The sequence below is a fragment of the Schistocerca americana genome, chromosome 5, assembly GCF_021461395.2.
Source record: "Schistocerca americana isolate TAMUIC-IGC-003095 chromosome 5, iqSchAmer2.1, whole genome shotgun sequence".
In the NCBI taxonomy this organism is placed as follows: Eukaryota; Metazoa; Arthropoda; class Insecta; order Orthoptera; family Acrididae; genus Schistocerca; species Schistocerca americana.
Window position 1 is genome coordinate 746,473,234 of NC_060123.1, and position 14,186 is coordinate 746,487,419.

The following is a 14,186-nucleotide window of genomic DNA, read 5'->3' on the forward strand; positions in this document are numbered from 1 at the left end:
TGAGATCAGTATTAGTTTCCGATACATCACAGCAGGTACAATGTATTCCTTGTACCTTCACATTGACGATGAAACACAGAAATCGCATCGGAATTAAATACAAAAGGCACAATACCGCCTTAAGTACAAGATTAGAGACTCTTCTAACAGTCGGTGCTTTGAGCATTCCCTGTGAGACCAGTATTAGTTTCTGATACACCACTGCAGGTTCAATGTATTCCTTGGACATACACATTGACGATGAAACACAGATATCGCATCGGAATTAAATACAAAAGGCACAATGCCGCCTTACGTACAAGAATAGAGACTCTTCTTACAGTCGGTGCTTTGAGCATTACCTGTGAGGCCAGTATTAGTTTCCGATACACCACTCAAGGTTCAATGTATTCCTTGGACATACTCATTGACGATGAAAGACTGAAATTACATCGGAATTAAATACAAAAGGAACAATGCCGCCTTAACTGCAAGATGAGTGAGACTTCTTAGAGTCTGTGCTTTGATCCTTTCTACTGTGAGACCAGTATTAGTTTCCGATACACCATTGCAGGTTCAATGTATTCCTTGGACCTCCGCATTGACGATGAAACACAGAAATCGAATCGGAACTAAATACAAAAGGCACAATGGCGCAATAAGTATAAGAATAGAGACTCCTCTTACAGTCGGTGCTTTGAGCATTCCCTCTGAGACCAGTATTAGTTTCCGATACACCACTGCAGGTACAATGTATTCCTTAGACATACACATTGTCGATGAAACACAGAACTCGCATCGGAATTAAATACAAAAGGCACAATGCCACCTTTCGTACAAGAATACAGACTCTTCTTACAGTCGGTGCTTTGAGCATTCCCTGTGAGACCAGTATTAGTTTCCGATACACCACTCCAGGTTTAAAAGTTTTCCCTGGACATACTCATTGACGATGAAACACTGAAATTACATCGGAATTAAATACAAAAGGAACAATGCCGATATAACTGCAAGGTGAGTGAGACTTCTTAGAGTCTGTGCTTTGATCCTTTCCTGTGAGACAAGTATTAGTTTCCGATACACCACTGCAGGTTCAATGTATTCTTTGGACCTTCGCATTGACGATGAAACACAGAAATCATATCGGAATGAAATACAAAAGGCACAATGCAGCCTTAAGTACAAGAATAGAGACTCTCCTTACAGTCGGTGTTTGAGCATTCCCTGTGAGACCAGTATTGGTTTCCGATACACCACTGCAGATTCAATGTATTTCTTGGACATACACATTGACGATGAAACACAGAAATCACATCGGAATTAAATACAAAAGGCACAATGCCGCCTTACGTACAAGAGGAGAGACTCTTCTTACGGTCGGTGCTTTGAGCATTACCTGTGAGACCAGTATTAATTTCCCATTCACCACTCCAGGTTCAATGTATTCCTTGGACATACTCATTGACGATGAAACACTGAAATTACATCGGAATTAAATACAAATGGCACAATGTCGCCATAGGTGCAAGAATAGAGACTCCTCTTACAGTCGGTGCTTTGAGCATTCCCGGTGAGACCAGTATTAGTTTCCGATACACCACAGCAGGTACAGTGTATTCCTTGTACCTTCACATCAACGATGAAACACAGAAAACGCATCGGAATTAAATACAAAAGGCACAATGCCGCCTTAAGTACAAGAATAGAGACTCTTCTAACAGTCGGTGCTTTGAGCATTCCCTGTGAGACCAGTATTAGTTTCTGATACACCACTGCAGGTTCAATGTATTCCTTGGACATACTCATTGACGATGAAACACAGATATCGCATCGGAATAAATACAAAAGGCACAATGCCGCCTTACGTACAAGAATAGAGACTCTTCTTACAGTCAGGCTTTGAGCATTACTTGTGAGACCAGTATTAGTTTCCGATACACCACTCAAGGTTCAATGTATTCCTTGGACATACTCATTGACGATGAAACACTGAAATTACATCGGAATTAAATACAAAAGGAACAATGCCGATATAACTGCAAGGTGAGTGAGACTTCTTAGAGTCTGTGCTTTGATCCTTTCCTGTGAGACAAGTATTAGTTTCCGATACACCACTGCAGGTTCAATGTATTCTTTGGACCTTCGCATTGACGATGAAACACAGAAATCATGTCGGAATGAAATACAAAAGGCACAGCGCAGCCTTAAGTACAAGAATAGAGACTCTCCTTACAGTCGGTGTTTGAGCATTCCCTGTGAGACCAGTATTGGTTTCCGATACACCACTGCAGATTCAATGTATTTCTTGGACATACACATTGACGATGAAACACAGAAATCACATCGGAATTAAATACAAAAGGCACAATGCCGCCTTACGTACAAGAGGAGAGACTCTTCTTACGGTCGGTGCTTTGAGCATTACCTGTGAGACCAGTATTAATTTCCCATACACCACTCCAGGTTCAATGTATTCCTTGGACATACTCATTGACGATGAAACACTGAAATTACATCGGAATTAAATACAAATGGCACAATGTCGCCATAGGTGCAAGAATAGAGACTCCTCTTACAGTCGGTGCTTTGAGCATTCCCGGTGAGACCAGTATTAGTTTCCGATACACCACAGCAGGTACAGTGTATTCCCTGTACCTTCACATCGACGATGAAACACAGAAAACGCATCGGAATTAAATACAAAAGGCACAATGCCGCCTTAAGTACAAGAATAGAGACTCTTCTAACAGTCGGTGCTTTGAGCATTCCCTGTGAGACCAGTATTAGTTTCTGATACACCACTGCAGGTTCAATGTATTCCTTGGACATACACATTGACGATGAAACACAGATATCGCATCGGAATAAATACAAAAGGCACAATGCCGCCTTACGTACAAGAATAGAGACTCTTCTTACAGTCAGGCTTTGAGCATTACTTGTGAGACCAGTATTAGTTTCCGATACACCACTCAAGGTTCAATGTATTCCTGGGACATACTCATTGACGATGAAACACTGAAATTACATCGGAATTAAATACAAAAGGAACAATGCCGCCGTAACTGCAAGATGAGTGAGACTTCTTAGAGTCTGTGCTTTGATCCTTTCTACTGTGAGACCAGTTTTAGTTTCCGATACACCACTGCAGGTTCAATGTATTCCTTGGACCTTCGCATTGACGATGAAACACAGAAATCGAATCGGAACTAAATACAAAAGGCACAATGCCGCAATAAGTACAAGAATAGAGACTCTTCTTACAGTCGGTGTTTTGAGCATTCCCTGTGAGACCAGTATTAGTTTCCGATACACCACTCCAGGTTCAATGTTTTCCCCGGACATACTCATTGACGATGAAACACTGAAATTACATCGGAATTAAATACAAAATGAACAATGCCGATATAACTGCAAGGTGAGTGAGACTTCTTAGAGTCTGTGCTTTGATCCTTTCCTGTGAGACCAGTATTAGTTTCCGATACACCACTGCAGGTTCAATGTATTCCTTAGACATACACATTGCCGAAGAAACACAGAAATCACATCGGAATTACATACAAAAGGCACAATGCCGCCTTAAGTCTTACGTACAAGAATAGAGACTCTTCTTATGGTCCGTGCTTTGAGCATAACCTGTGAGACCAGAATTAGTTTCCGATACACCACTCCAGGTTCAATGTATTCCTTGGACATACTCATTGACGATGAAACACTGAAATTACATCGGAATTAAGTACAAATGGCACAATGTCGCCAAGGGTGCAAAAATAGAGACTCCTCTTACAGTCGGTGCTTTGAGCATTCCCTGTGAGATCAGTGTTAGTTTCCGATACATCACAGCAGGTACAATGTATTCCTTGTACCTTCACATTGACGATGAAACACAGAAATCGCATCGGAATTAAATACAAAAGGCACAATACCGCCTTAAGTACAAGATTAGAGACTCTTCTAACAGTCGGTGCTTTGAGCATTCCCTGTGAGACCAGTATTAGTTTCTGATACACCACTGCAGGTTCAATGTATTCCTTGGACATACACATTGACGATGAAACACAGATATCGCATCGGAATTAAATACAAAAGGCACAATGCCGCCTTACGTACAAGAATAGAGACTCTTCTTACAGTCGGTGCTTTGAGCATTACCTGTGAGGCCAGTATTAGTTTCCGATACACCACTCAAGGTTCAATGTATTCCTTGGACATACTCATTGGCGATGAAACACTGAAATTACAACGGAATTAAATACAAACGGAACAATACTGCCTTAACAGCAAGATGAGTGAGACTTCTTTGAGTCTGTGCTTTGATCCTTTCCTGTGAGACCAGTATTAGTTTCGGATACACCAATGCTGGTTCAATGTATTCCACGGACCTTCGCATTGACGAAGAAACACAGAAATCGCATCGGAACTGAATACAAAATGCACAATGCCGCAATAAGTACAAGAATAGAGACTCTTCTTGCAGTCGGTGCTTTGAGCATTCCCTGTGAGACCAGTATTACTATCCGATACACTACTGCAGGTTCAATGAATTCCTTAGACATACACATTGACAATGAAACACTGAAATTACATCGTTATTAAATACAAAAGGCACAATGCCGCCCTAAGTACAAGAATAGAGACTCTTCTTACAGTCGGTGCTTTGAACATTCCCAGTGAGACCAGTATTAGTTTCCGATACACCACCGCAGGTTCAATGCATTCCTTGGACATACACATTGACGATGAAACACAGAACTCGCATCGGAATTAAATACAAAAGGCACAATGCCGCCTTTCGTACAAGAATAGAGACTCTTCTTGTAGTCGGTGCTTTGAGCATTCCCTGTGAGACCAGTATTAGTTTCCGATACCCCACTCCAGGTTCAATGTTTTCCCTGGACATACTCATTGACGATGAAACACTGAAATTACATCGGAATAAAATACAAAAGGAACAATGCCGATATAACTGCAAAGTGAGTGAGACTTCTTAGAGTCTGTGCTTTGATCCTTTCCTGTGAGACCAGTGTTAGTTTCCGATACACCACTGCAGGTTCAATGTATTCCTTGGACCTTCGCATTGACGATGAAACCCAGAAATCATATCGGAATGAAATACAAAAGGCACAATGCCGCCTTAAGTACAAGAATAGAGACTCTTCTTACAGTCGGTGTTTGAGCATTCCCTGTGAGACCAGTATTAGTTTCCGATACACCACTGCACATTCAATGTATTCCTTGGACATACACATTGACGATGAAACACAGAAATCACATCGGAATTAAATACAAAAGGCACAATGCCGCCTTACGTACAAGAATAGAGACTCTTCTTACGGTCGGTGCTTTGAGCATTACCTGTGAGACCAGTATTAGTTTCCGATACACCACACCAGGTTCAATGTATTCCTTGGACATACTCATTGACGATGAAACACTGAAATTACATCGGAATTAAATACAAAAGGAACAATGCCGCCTTAACTGCAAGATGAGTGAGACTTCATAGAGTCTGTGCTTTGATCCTTTCCTGTAAGACCAGTATTAGTTTCCGATACACCACTGCAGGTTCAATGTATTCCTTGGACCTTCGCATTGACGATGAAACACAGAAATCGCATCGGAACTAAATACAAAAGCACAATGCCGCAATAAGTACAAGAATGGGGACTCTTCTTACAGTTGGTGCTTTGAGCATTCCCTTTGGGACCAGTATTAGTTTCCGATATTCCACTGCAGGTTCAATGTATTCCTTAGACATACACATTGACGATGAAACACTGATATTACATCGGAATTAAATACAAAAGGCAAAGTGCCGCCATACGTGCGAGAATAGAGAATCTTCTTCCAGTCGGTGCTTTCACCATTGCCTGTGAGACCAGTATTAGTTTCCGATACACCACTCCAGGTTCAATGTATTCCTTGGACATACTCATTGACGATGAAACACTGAAATTACATCGGAATTAAATACAAATGGCACAATGTCGCCAAGGGTGCAAAAATAGAGACTCCTCTTACAGTCGGTGCTTTGAGCATTCCCTGTGAGATCAGTATTAGTTTCCGATACACCACAGCAGGTACAATGTATTCCCTGTACCTTCACATTGACGATGAAACACAGAAATCGCATCGGAATTAAATACAAAAGGCACAATGCCGCCTTAAGTACAAGAATAGAGACTCTTCTTACAGTCGGTGCTTTGAGCATTACCTGTGAGACCAGTATTAGTTTCCGATACACCACTCAAGGTTCAATGTATTCCTTGGACATACTCATTGACGATGAAACACCGAAATTACATCGGAATTAAATACAAACGGAACAATACTGCCTTAACAGCAAGATGAGTGAGACTTCTTTGAGTCTGTGCTTTGATCCTTTGCTGTGAGACCAGTATTAGTTTCCGATACACCAATGCAGGTTCAATGTATTCCACGGAACTTCGCATTGACGATGAAACACAGAAATCGCATCGGAACTGAATACAAAATGCACAGTGCCGCAATAAGTACAAGAATAGAGACACTTCTTACAGTCGGTGCTTTGAGCATTCCCTGTGAGACCAGTATTAGTTTCCGATACACCACTGCAGGTTCAATGAATTCCTTAGACATACACATTGACGATGAAACACTGAAATTACATCGGAATTAAATACAAAAGGCACAATGCCGCCTTAAGTACAAGAATAGAGACTCTTCTTACAGTCGGTGCTTTGGGCATTCCCTGTGAGACCAGTATTAGTTTCCGATACACCACCGCAGGTTCAATGCATTCCTTGGACATACACATTGACGATGAAACACAGAACTCGCATCGGAATTAAATACAAAAGGCACATTGCCGCCTTTCGTACAAGAATAGAGACTCTTCTTACTGTCGGTGCTTTGAGCATTCCCTGTGAGACCAGTATTAGTTTCCGATACACCACTGCACATTCAATGCATTCCTTGGACATACACAATGACGATGAAACACAGAAATCACATCGGAATTAAATACAAAAGGCACAATGCCGCCTTACGTACAAGAATAGAGACTCTTCTTACGGTTGGTGCTTTGAGCATTATCTGTGAGACCAGTATTAGTTTCCGATACACCACACCAGGTTCAATGTATTCCTTGGACATACTCATTGACGATGAAACACTGAAATTACATCGGAATTAAATACAAAAGGAACAATGCCGCCTTAACTGCAAGATGAGTGAGACTTCATAGAGTCTGTGCTTTGATCCTTTCCTGTGAGACCAGTATTAGTTTCCGATACACCACTGCAGGTTCAATGTATTCCTTGGACCTTCGCATTGACGATGAAACACAGAAATCGCATCGGAACTAAATACAAAAGCACAATGCCGCAATAAGTACAAGAATAGGGACTCTTCTTACAGTTGGTGCTTTGAGCTTTCCCTTTGGGACCAGTATTAGTTTCCGATATTCCATTGCAGGTTCAATGTATTCCTTAGACATACACATTGACGATGAAACACTGATATTACATCGGAATTAAATACAAAAGGCAAAATGCCGCCATACGTGCGAGAATAGAGAATCTTCTTCCAGTCGGCGCTTTGACCATTCCCTGTGAGACCAGTATTAGTTTCCGATACACCACAGCAGGTACAATGTATTCCTTGGACCTTCACATTGACGATGAAACACACACATCGCATCGGAATTAAATACAAAAGGCACAATGCCGCTTTAAGTACAAGAATAGAGACCCTTCCTACAGTAGGTGCTTTGAGCATTCCCTGTGAGACCAGTATTAGTTTCCGATACACCACTGCAGGTTCAATGTATTCCTTGGACATACACATTGACGATGAAACACAGAAATCGCATCGGAATTAAATACAAAACGCACAATGCCGCATTACGTACAAGCATAGAGACTCTTCGTACTGTCGGTGCTTTGAGCATTCCCTGTGAGACCAGTATTAGTTTCCGATACACCACTCCAAGTTCAATGTATTCCTTGGACATTCTCATTGACGATGAAACACTGAAATTACATCGCTATTAAATACAAAAGGAACAATGCCGCCTTAACTGAAAGATGAGTGAGACATCTTAGCGTCTGTGATTTGATATTCTCCTGTGAGACCAGTATTAGTTTCCGATACACCACTGCAGGTTCAATGTATTCCTTGGACCTTCGCATTGACGATGAAACACAGAAATCGCATCGGAACTAAATACAAAAGGCACAATGCCGCAATAAGTACAAGAATAGAGACTCTTCTTACAGTCGGTGCTTTGAGCATTCCCTGCGAGACCAGTATTAGATTCCGATACACCACTGCAGGTACAATGTATTCCTTGGACCTTCACATCGACGATGAAACTTAGAAATCGCATCGGAATTAAATACAAAAGGCACAATGCCGCTTCAGTACATGAATAGAGACTCTTCTTACAGTCGGTGCTTTGAGCATTTCCTGTGAGACCAGTATTAGTTTCCGATGCACCACTGCAGGTTCAATGTATTCCTTGGACCTTCGCATTGACGATGAAACACAGAAATCGCATCGGAACTAAATACAAAAGACACAATGCCGCAATAAGTACAAGAATAGAGACTCTTCTTACTGTCGGTGCTTTGAGCATTCCCTGTGAGACCAGTATTAGTTTCCGATACACCACTGCAGGTTCAATGAATTCCTTAGACATACACATTGACGATGAAACACTGAAATTACATCGGAATTAAATACAAAAGGCACAATGCCGCCATAAGTGCAAGAATAGAGACTCTTCTTACAGTCGGGGCTTTCAGCTTTCCCAGTGAGACCAGTATTAATTTCCGATACACCACTGCAGGTTTAATGTATTCCTTAGACATACACATGTTCGAAGAAACACTGAAATTACATCGGAATTAAATACAAAAATCACAATGCCGCCATAAATGCAAGAATAGGGACTCTTCTTACAGTCGGTGCTTTGAGCATTCCCTGTGAGATCACCATTAGTTTCCGCTACACCACTGCAGGTACAATGAATTCCTTGGACCTTCACATTGACGATGACACACAGAAATCGCATCGGAATTAAATACAAAAGGCAAAATGCCGCCTTAAGTACAAGAATAGAGACTCTTCTTACAGTCGGTGCTTTGAGCATTCCCTGTGAGACCAGTATTAGTTTCAGATACACCACCGCAGGTTCAATGCATTCCTTGGACCTTCACATTGACGATGACACACAGAAATCGCATCGGAATTAAATACAAAAGGAACAATGCCACCTTAACTGCAAGATGAGTGAGACTTCATAGAGTCTGTGCTTTGATCCTTTCCTGTGAGACCAGTATTAGTTTCCGATACACCACTGCAGTTTCAATGTATTCCTTGGACCTTCGCATTGACGATGAAACACAGAAATCGCATCGGAACTAAATACAAAAGCACAATGCCGCAATAAGTACAAGAATAGGGACTCTTCTTACAGTTGGTACTTTGAGCATTTCCTTTGGGACCAGTATTAGTTTCCGATACACCACTGCAGGTTCAATGTATTCCTTAGACATACACATTGACGATGAAACACTGATATTACATCGGAATTAAATACAAAAGGCAAAATGCCGCCATACGTGCAAGAATAGAGAATCTTCTTCAGTCGGTGCTTTGAGCATTCCCTGTGAGACCAGTATTAGTTTCCGATAGACCACAGCAGGTACAATGTATTCCTTGGACCTTCACATTGACGATGAAACACACACATCGCATCGGAATTAAATACAAAAGTCACAATGCCGCCTTAAGTACAAGAATAGAGACCCTTAATACAGTCGGTGCTTTGAGCATTCCCTGTGAGACCAGTATTAGATTCCGATACACCACTGCAGGTTCAATGTATTCCTTGGACATACACATTGACGATGAAACAAAGAAATCGCATCGGAATTAAATACAAAACGCACAATGCCGCTTCAGTACATGAATAGAGACTTTTCTTACAGTCGGTGCTTTGAGCATTTCCTGTGAGACCAGTATTAGTTTCCGATACACCACTGCAGGTTCAATGTATTCCTTGGACCTTCGCATTGACGATGAAACACAGAAATCGCATCGGAACTAAATGCAAAAGGCACAATGCCGCAATAAGTACAAGAATAGAGACTCCTTTTACAGTCGGTGATCTGAGCATTCCCTGCGAGATTAGTATTAGTTTCCGATACACCACTGCAGGTTCAATGTATTCCTTAGACATACACATTGACGATGAAACACAGAAATTGCTCCGGAATTTAATACAAATGGCACAATGCCGCCTTAAGTACAAGAATAGAGACTCTTCTTACAGTCGGTGCTTTGAGCATTCCCTGTGAGACCGGTATTACTTTCCGATACACCACTCCAGGTTCAATGTATTCCTTGGACATACTCATTGACGATGTAACGCCGAAATTACATCGGAATTAAATACAAAAGGAACAATGCCGCATTCACTGCAAGATGAGTGAGACTTCTTAGAGTCTGTGCTTTGATCCTTTCCTCTGAGACCAGTATTAGTTTCCGATACACCACTGCAGGTTAAATGTATTTCTTAGACATACACAATGACGATGCAACACTGAAATTACTTCGGAATTAAATACAAAAGGCAAAATGCCGCCATAAGTGCACGAATAGAGACTCTTCTTCCAGTCGGTGCTTTCAGCATTCCCTGCGAGACCAGTATTAGTTTCCGATACACCACTGCAGGTACAATGTATTCCTTGGACCTTCACATTGTCGATGAAACACAGAAATGGCATCGGAATTAAATACAAATGGCACAATGTCGCCTTAAGTACAAGAATAGCGAGTCTTCTTACAGTCGGTGTTTTGAGCATTCCCTGTGAGACCAGTTTTAGTTTCCCATACACCACTGCAGGTTCAATGTATTTCTTGGACGTTCACATTGACGATGAAGTACAGAAATGGCATCGGAATTAAATACAAATGGCACAATGCCGCCTTAAGTACAGGTATAGAGACTCTTCTTACAGTCGGTGCTTTGAGCATTCCCTGTGAGACCAGTATTAGTTTCCGATACACCACTCCAGGTCCAATGGATTCCTTGGACATACGCATTGACGATGAAACACAGAAATTACATCAGCATTAAATACAAAAGGCACAATGCCGCCTTAAGTGCAAGAAGCGTGAGACTTCTTAGACTCTGTGCTTTGATCCTTTCCTGTGAGACCAGTATTAGTTTCCGATACACAACTGAAGGTTCAATGTGTTCCTTGCACCTTCACGTTTACGAAGAAGCACAGAAATCGCATCGGAATTAAATACAAACGGCACAATGACGCCTTAAGTACATGAATAGATACTGTTCTTACAGTCGGTGCTTTGATCATTCCCTGTGAGACCAGTATTAGTTTCCGATACACCACTGCAGGTTCAATGTATTCCTTGGACCTGCAGATTGAAAATGAAACGCAGAAATCGCATTGGAATTAAATACAAAAGTCACAATGCCGCCGTAAGTACAAGAATAGAGACTCTTCTTACAGTCGGTGCTTTGAGCATTCCCTGTGAGACCAGTATTAGTTTCCGATACACCACTGGAGGTTGAATATATTCCTTTGACATTCACATTGACGATAAAACACTGAAATTAAATCGGAATTAAACACAAATAGCACAATGCCGCCTTAAGTACAAGAATAGAGACTCTTCATATAGTCGGTGCTTTGAGGAATCCCTGTGAGACCAGTATTAGTTTCCGATACACCAGTGCAGGTTCAATGTTTTCCTTGGACCTTCACATTGACGATGAAACACAGAAATTGCATCGGTATTAAATGCAAAAGCCACAATGCCGCCATAAGTACAAGAATAGAGACTCTTCTTACAGTCGATGCTTTGAGCATTCCCTGTGAGACCAGTATTAGTTTCCGATACACGACTGCAGGTTCAATGTATTCCTTGGACCTTCACATTGACGATTAAACAAAGAAATCGCATCGGAATTAAATACAAAAGCCGCAATGCCGCCTTCAATACTAATATAGAGACTCTTCTTACAGTCGGTGCTTTGAGCATTCCCTGTGAGACCAGTATTAGTTTCCAATACATTAGTGCAGGTTCAGTGTATTCCTTGGACCTTCGCATTGACGATGAAACACAGAAATCGCATCGGAATTAAATACAAGAAGCACAATGCCGCCATAAGTACAAGAATAGAGACCCTTCTTACAGTCGGGGCTTTGAGCATTCCTTGTGAGACCAGTATTAGTTTCCGATACACCACTGCAGTTTCAGTGTATTCCTTGGACCTTCACATTGAGGATGAAGCACATAAATCGCATCGGAATGAAATACAATAGGAACAATGCCGCCTTAAGTACAAGAATAGAGACTTTTCTTACAGTCGGTGCTTGGAGCATTCCCTGTGAGACCAGTATTAGATTCCGATACACCATTGCCGGTTCAATGTATTCCTTGGATATCACATTGACGCTGAGACACTGAAATTACACCGGAATTAAATACAAAAGGCACAAAGCCGTCTTAAGTACAAGAATAGAGACTCTTCTTACAGTCGGTGCTTTGAGCATTCCCTGTGAGACCAGTATCAGTTTCCGATACACCACTTCAGGTTCAATGTATTCCTCGGACATACACATGGACGATGAAATACTGATATCACATCGGAATTAAATACAAAAGGCACAATGCCGCCATAAATGCAAGAAGAGTGAGACTTCTTAGAGTCTGTGTTTTGATCCATTCCTGTGCGACCTGTATTAGATTTCGATACGCCACTGCAGGTTCAATGTATTCCTTGGACCTTCACATTGACGATGAAACACAGAAATCGCATCGGAATCAAATACAAAAGGCACAATGCAGCCTTAAGTACAAGAATAGAGACTCTTCTTACAGTCGGTGCTTTGAGCATTCCCTGTGAGACCAGTATTAGTTTCCGCTACACCTCTGCAGGTTCAGTTTATTCCTTGGACCTTCACATTGACGTTGAAACACAGAAATGGCATCGGAATTAAATACAAAAGGAACAATGCCGCCTAAAGTACAAGAATAGAGACTCTTCTTACAATCGGTGCATTGAGCATTCCCTGTGAGACCAGTATTAGTTTCCGATACACCACTGCAGGTTCAATGTATTCCTAGGACCTTCACATTGACGATGAAACACAGATATCGCATCGGAATTAAATACAAAACGCACAATGCCGCCATAAGTACAGGAATAGAGACTCTTCTTACAGTCGGTGCTTTGAGCATTCCCTGTGAGACCAGTATTAGTTTCCGACACACCACTGCCGGTTCAATGTATTCCTTGGACCTTGAAATTGACGATGATACACAGAAATCGCATCGGAAGCAAATACAAAAGGCACAATGCCGCCTTAAGTACAAGAATAGAGACTCTTCTTACATTCGGTGCTTTGAGCAATCCCTGTGAGACCAGTATTAGTTTCCGCTACACCTCTGCAGGTTCAATGTATTCCTTGGACCTTTACATTGACGATGAAACGCAGAAATCGCATCGGAATTAAATACAAAATGTACAATGCCGCCTTAAAAACAAGAATAGAGACTCTTCTTACAGTCGGTGCTTTGAGCATTCCCTGTGAGAGAAGTATTAGTTTCCGATACGCCACTGCAGGTTCAATGTATTCCTTGAACCTTCAAATTTGACGATAATACACAGATATCGCATCGGAATTAAATACAAAAGGCACAATGCCGCCATAAGTACAAGAATAGACACTCTTCTTACAGTCGGTGCTTTGAGCATTCCCTGTGAGACCAGTATTAGTTTCAGATACACCACTGCAGGTTCAATGTATTCCTTGGACCTTCACATTGACGATGAAACACAGAAATCGCATCGGAATTAAATCCAAAACGCTCAATGCCGCCTTATGTACAAGAATACAGACTCTACTTACAGTCGGTGCTTTGAGCATTCCCTGTGAGACCAGTATTAGTTTCCGATACACCACTGCAGGTTCAATGTATTCCTTGGAGCTTCACATTGACGATGAAACACAGAAATCGCATCGGAATGAAATACAAAAGGCACAATGCCGCCTTAAGTACAAAAATAGAGACTCTTCTTACAGTCGGTTCTTTGAGCATTCCCTGTGAGACCAGTAATAGTATCCGATACACCACTGCAGGTTCAATGTATTCCTTGGACCTTCACATTGACGATGAAACACAGAAAT